Source organism: Stylophora pistillata, chromosome 14, assembly GCF_964205215.1.
Source record: "Stylophora pistillata chromosome 14, jaStyPist1.2, whole genome shotgun sequence".
NCBI classification, from domain to species: Eukaryota; Metazoa; Cnidaria; class Anthozoa; order Scleractinia; family Pocilloporidae; genus Stylophora; species Stylophora pistillata.
This window is the reverse complement of record NC_142532.1, coordinates 9,992,379-9,998,773: the sequence shown is the minus strand read 5'-3', so window position 1 is coordinate 9,998,773 and position 6,395 is coordinate 9,992,379. Positions and strand designations below refer to the sequence as shown.

Genomic DNA, 6,395 nt, shown 5'->3' with positions numbered 1-6,395 from the left:
ACCAGTCAGTCATCCAGTCAGCCATTGGTCAGTCAGAGGCAAATAACTCAGTGGCGCCGGTTTTTCAAAAAACTTTCTAGATAGAAGCCAAACGCACTTTTTTCCTTAGAATGCATTGAAATCTATTTAAAAACCACTAAGTCTAGGTGAGAAGCAATATTTTTAGCGAAAAACGACCCAAGGGTGAAAAACACTTATTTTGTTCTAGCTCAAGTCGGACTCAGAAACACGGTTTTGCAAGAAAAATTCTCTGCAGACAAGCCAATACACACTTTCTTCATTAGATTCCGTTGAAATCTATAAAGAAAACACTAGTCAGCCAGTCAACCAATCAATTAGCATGTCAGTCACCAGCCAATTAACCACTAAGTCACCAATCGGTCAGCAAGTCAGTTAACTACTCAGATAGCTAGTCAAGTGCCACTGAGTCAGTCAATCATTCAGGCATCCAGTCGGTCAACCAGCCAGTCATACATACATACCTGTTACGGGCATCATTGTTCTTTAGGCGTTGAATGAAGGAGAGGGTCACAAAGATGCAGTGCATTCAAGAGGAGTTATCCAGCCATGCTAAATGAAAAACGCGCAGGCCTTATCGCGGAATTAGTGAGGAATTTTTGAGAACAATTCTTTTTTCTCACCCTTTTTTCAGGTTTTCGTTGTTAAAAATTATCATTTCGAGGAGGTTTTCCAAAATATTGCAAAGCGCCGGTCTAGACAAACTGCCTAGACGGCACGGTACGCTGTTCCGGATTTTCTTTAAATTTGTGGTTTGCCTACAGAGACTTAATGTGGCAGCCTTCTTAATTACAGATAAAAGAAAAATATACGGCTTATGAACCGCTTCCGTGGAAATGGTATGACAAAATCCAGACCGAGTAAGAACTAGTCAGAAGGCTCGGATATACCTCAAGACTGTCCTGCCATATAGTAAGTTGTTAGAACCTTCAAGCTCGAGGTATTTTCATAAATAGTTTATTTTCTTAACGAGCATTTTGTTTGAAAATATATGTCTTTGCAACTTTTTATCTCGTGCTTGCGATTTTAGGCTAGAAATTCATTGTAGAGAACGAGTCACACATGATCACAAATTTCTTTTTTTTTCTATAGGTCACGGTGATCGTTAACTCAATCGGATTAGTTTTGCTTAGCGTACTAACTGACATTTCCTTATTCAGATTTTGGCGTTCAAAAAATGTTGAATCGGTGTCAGTGATGTTATACACCGATTAAATCGCAGCTTCAACGTCTGGGACAACCCACAGGCTTTTGACTGTCGACCTTTGAACCTTTCCTGGGTAGGGTAGGGAATTAGAACCGGAAGTGTCAAGTCTTTCCAGTGGTTTATCTTTTAATATGAATTACTTAGAAGAGAAAGAAGATAGGGTCTATAAGGTCTATGTTTTGGAGCTTGGATAGTCAATTGCTGGTCGTGCCGCTTACAGAAGATGTGAAAATCAACTGAGGGTCGGCTATGGATAGGCCCTTATCGATTGTGTTAGCATAATTTTGGCATAATTTGGAAAAACGAGCATCATGTTCGCACTCTTTCTAAAAGTAGCAACACTTACATACTCGGTATATTTTTAGTTTTTTGAAGGGAACATTTCCCGCGTCATGACTTGATTGGTCTCTAAGATCGATTATTTTCAAGTTCTGTCCATGGCTCGGTCTATATTCATTCATCTGGGAAGGGGAAGAAAGTTACCGCAATATTTCGTCGGAGGTCGTCTAGACTGGGCACACTGGAAGTAAAGATTGCGTCGGTCCCAGTTCCCGCTTTCACAGGCAACAAAATGGCGTCGAGCAACTTAGTAGGAGAGAAGCTTCCTGATAGGCCAGAACCCGGTCAAATTACAAGAGATCGGAGCCTGAAGAAAACCAACAGCAAATACAAGACCAGGAGGACATCTGACGTGAAAAAAGTCCCATTACATGATTGTATCAATCAGTTTCCAGGTCATTCAGTTTATTTTGTCATCCCATTGTGCTTCCAAAAAACACGTCAGTGAGAAAGAAAAGATGAAGTACTCGAAGTTGAGAGAACAAATCGCTACCGAAGCACTCTGTCGAGAGAAGCCGAGTTCTCAAGAAAGCAAGTGTGTAACTCAAGATAAAGAAAATATGATGTTTCATTAACAATAAGTAGTATATAATTTTGGTTTTTGGACTAGTTTTGTGTGTTTTATTTTTAAGCATACAAGGTAGCATAACTTTCAAAAACAAGCATGACTGAGCATAATTTGGAAAACAATCGGGCACTGCTAGTAGCATAATATGCCACTTTACTAGCACAATCGATAAGGGCCTACGTATGGAGAGAAGGCCTTTACGCCTGACAGTTACATTTTTTGGCCATTTTATACGGCTAGTGTTAAATTTTTTGCGGTTACATTATTTTCACAACTCCCAGTTCTAATTTCGCAATTTTAACGGCTTACTTTTGCCGTTCTACCTAATAATTAACCTCATTGGGACCCACTTAAATCTGGTACCTAGGCAGGGCATTTGAACATGATTTTGGCTCGGGGGGCTGTAACCAGTCTTCAAAAGTTTTAATTTTTGAAGATTGGTTCCTCCTCTCGGGAATTTTAAAAAATTCCTGAGAGGAGGCGATGTGAAAGTTTTGAATTGATCGACAGATAACTTCCACCATAATACTTTCAGTATCCCCCGTCAAACGATGTCATCTGTTTGATGATCACCGAGCAAAGCCATGCCACATGTCTCCTTTCACTCACGACTGAGTCTAATGATCTTCCTTTAGAAGTAGTTAACATAGGGGTTTTCAACGGGGTGGGGGCGAGTCCTCCTACAGTTCAATCTCTGCCTTTCAGTGAAACACTCTTCCAAGGTAACATATTCTATATTATCTAATGAATCTATTAAAAGTTTTATTCTTGTGGCCGAGAAACCATAAGAAGAGAACAATAAAATGTGTTTTCGTGATTAAAATTATTTCGGCCATCGTGACAAACGCTTGAGTTAAATCTGCAGTAGTATTAGATTACTTCCGTTTTCAACGTCTTCGGCAAAGAATAACAGATGCCTCTGTTAGCTTACGGAATATGTTGCTATAAACATAGTCGCCCTGGAAAATTGGGTCATTGGAACTTTTGAGGCAATTCAACCATTTCAGCCGGTGGGGTCATTTGAGGCAGTTTGGTCATTAGAACTGATTGGCTCATTAGAAGCAAGTCAGCCGTCATTTGAGCTGGTTGGGTCACCTAAGGAAGTTGGGTCTCTGGAAGTTATTGGCTTATTTTAGGCAGTTGAGTCTCTACAACTGATGGGGTTATTCGAGGCAATTTAGTCATTTGAGCTAGGTAAGCCATTTGAAGCCGTTGCGTCATTATAACTGGCTGAGTTATAACTGGCTGAGTTTGAGGCAATTATTGAATTGGAACTGATAAAGAATTGGAACTGATAAAGAACTGGAACCGATAAAGAATTGGAACTGATAAAGAATTGGAACTGATTAAGTCATTTAAAGCAATTTTTAGACATTTCTAGACAAATGCAATATCTTGTTCAAATACTAGTTTGGGTTTAGAAAAGACTATTCCACTGAGCTTGCTATTTTAGAAATAACTGACACTCTTAATACCTCAGTTGATAACAATCTCATAACATGCGGGGTCTTTCTAGATTTCTCCAAAGCCTTTGATACTGTTAACCATGAGATACTGCTAAGGAAATTACATAAATATGGAGTATGGAGAAAAGCTTTAGATTAGTTCACAAGTTACCTTACTAATAGAATTTAGTATGTGAAACTTGTTAATGTTGAATCGAATTATCTCCAGATTGTTCGTGGAGTTCCTCAGGAATCAACCCTTGGACCACTATTATTTCTTCTTTACATGAATCATAGTTAGTAGAGGAGACTGGGTCTCCTCTACTAACTATGCATGAATGATCTTGCCAACTCCTCAGACATGCCTTACTTTCGACTATTCGGCTGATGATGCCAATATTTCCTATCAACAAATATATATGAAATATATGCCATTATGCCACTATGCCACTAAAACATCAAAAGACCTTGAGGCAGTTATAAACTCAGAATTTCAGACAGAACGTCAGACAGTTATTATTACTCAGAACTTCAGACAGTTATTAACTACTGTAACCTCAATAAACTGTCTATTAAAATGAAGAAAACAAATTTTATGATGATAACATCTCCACAGAAGCCAACTATACACAATATTAATATTTCAAACATGGATCGCAAAGCTGGTATCAAATATTTAGGCATTTATCTAGATGAGCATTTGAATTGGAAAACTCAAATAGCACATGTACAAAGCAAACTGACTAAAAACCTTGAAATCTTCTACCAACTGCGGAACTACCTAAATTTAAAGATGCTAAGAAAACTGTATCATACACTTATTTACCCTTATCTTAATTATGGTACAATGTGTTGGGGCAACATTTATCAAACTAATTTAAATAAGATCAGTTCCAAAGAAATTAAGTGCATCCGAAGTATCTTTTTTTGCAAACAAACGGGAACCCTCCTTCCCTTACTACCAAATCCTTGAAATTTGAAAATTTGAAAATGTTGTTAGATTCAAAATCTGCTCACTCGCCTTTAAATTATATAACAATCCAACAACTGTTCCAGCAATTTTCAATAATTTTTTAATACCTATAACAGCTGTCCACTCCTCTAACGCCAGGCAATCCGCCAAGCTTAATTTCCACCAACCACAAGTCAGAACTAACATAGGCAAATTTACTTTTAAGTACTCTGCTTCTGTTATATGGGAAACTGTACCCTTGACATTGAAAAAAAATTAAAACATTTCACCCGTTCAAGAAACTTTATATGGCCCACCTGATCTCCCGTCAATCAAGTAATATATGATCTGTTTAGTGATCAAATATATAGTAAGTAACTATCCATATGTAAATAACTATAATAATAACAACAGAGATGATAATAATAATATTAATAATTGTCCGCTTATATTTCGGTCTTTGTTGCCGCTGCTGCTGCTGTTGTTGCTGATGATGTGTTGTTCTTTTCCTCTCCTTTGTCTCTGTTTCTGCTTTCGTTCATTGTTGTTGCCGTTGTTTGTTTGTTTTTATGTGTGTCTGTTTTCCTCCTATTAAGCTTGTCCTGTATAGAGTGTTTTCACGTGACGTCACAGGTTTAGAAATTTTCCCGCGAAAAATAGTTTCCGCCATGTTTGTGTCCCATCGCGGCTCAAGTCTCTTATGATCTCCGATCATTTACGATACAAAAGATGTCTAAGGAGAAAGATAACGCTTCTCAATTGTCTGAATATGCGAGTACGCTTGATCCTCTTCTTAAGAAAAGGTACATGCAGAAAATAGCGTGCATTGGAGTTGATCCTTTTCTAATTTCATACCAAAATTACGATGCCGAATGTCATCCTTTAACCAAGGCCATTGACCTCGTTTCGTATCTTGTTCTTGAAAGCAGCCACTACACTAAGGAACAATTTAAATCCTTTAATAGTCTTAAAGCATATAACCAGTTGGTCTCCTGATTTGTACAAGAAGTCCATGGACTTATCATTGCCGGTAAGCATGTTGTTTTGGCAAAGATTCGCCACTCTCAAAAGATGAATGACCCAACCGTTACTCTGTGGATCATCACCGAAGATAACAGAAGAATTTTATGTGCACATTACCGCGGATGTATAGCTGGGCAAGGAGAAACCTGCTCCCACATTGCTAGCGTCCTATTTTGCATTGAAACTTTTAACAGAGTACGAGGAAAGCTTGCTTACACTGACAAGCAATGTGAGTGGATAGTGCCAACTTACAGCAGACATACCATTTGCTGAAGTTCACGACATCGACTTCAGGTCCGCCACTAAACCGAAGCAAAAACTTGATGAAACAGTAGAAAAACTCGATGCTAATACATCATGTTTTGTCCCTGGAGATTCGAAAACCATCGAGAAATAGAAAAGGGACATTCAAGATCCAACTGAGGCTGAGTTAAACTCCTTCTAGGAAAAATTAAACACGTGTAAGTAAAAGCCGGTTGCACTGAGCTTAATTTATCCGTACTCCGAGTCCTTTGTTACAAAGAGTAGAACTGTTCATGCTGTCTCACACCTCTTTGACAAGAAGTATTTAGACACCCAATTCAATGAACTTCTGGAGATCTGCGCTGAAGTAAAAATTGAAATAACGCCTGAACAAGTGAAAATCATCGAAGGGGATACTAGAAAACAATCTGGTTGTAATGTCTTTTTCCGACATCGTGCAGGACGAATCGGGGCTTCCATTAGCAAGCAGGCTTGTCAAACTAACCCAGCTCAGCCATCCCATTCCCTTATTAAAACAATATGCAATCCCCACATTTTTAGATTTAGCAATGTTGCTACAGAGCCGTGGTTGCAAGCATG

General features: G+C 38.5%; 1 pseudogene; it reads left to right on the top strand.

Annotated features, from left to right (window-relative positions):
• Positions 1-5,600: 5,600 nt before the first annotated feature.
• The window catches only part of LOC148716451 (uncharacterized), a 1,538-nt pseudogene continuing 743 nt past the window's right edge, over positions 5,601-6,395 (top strand).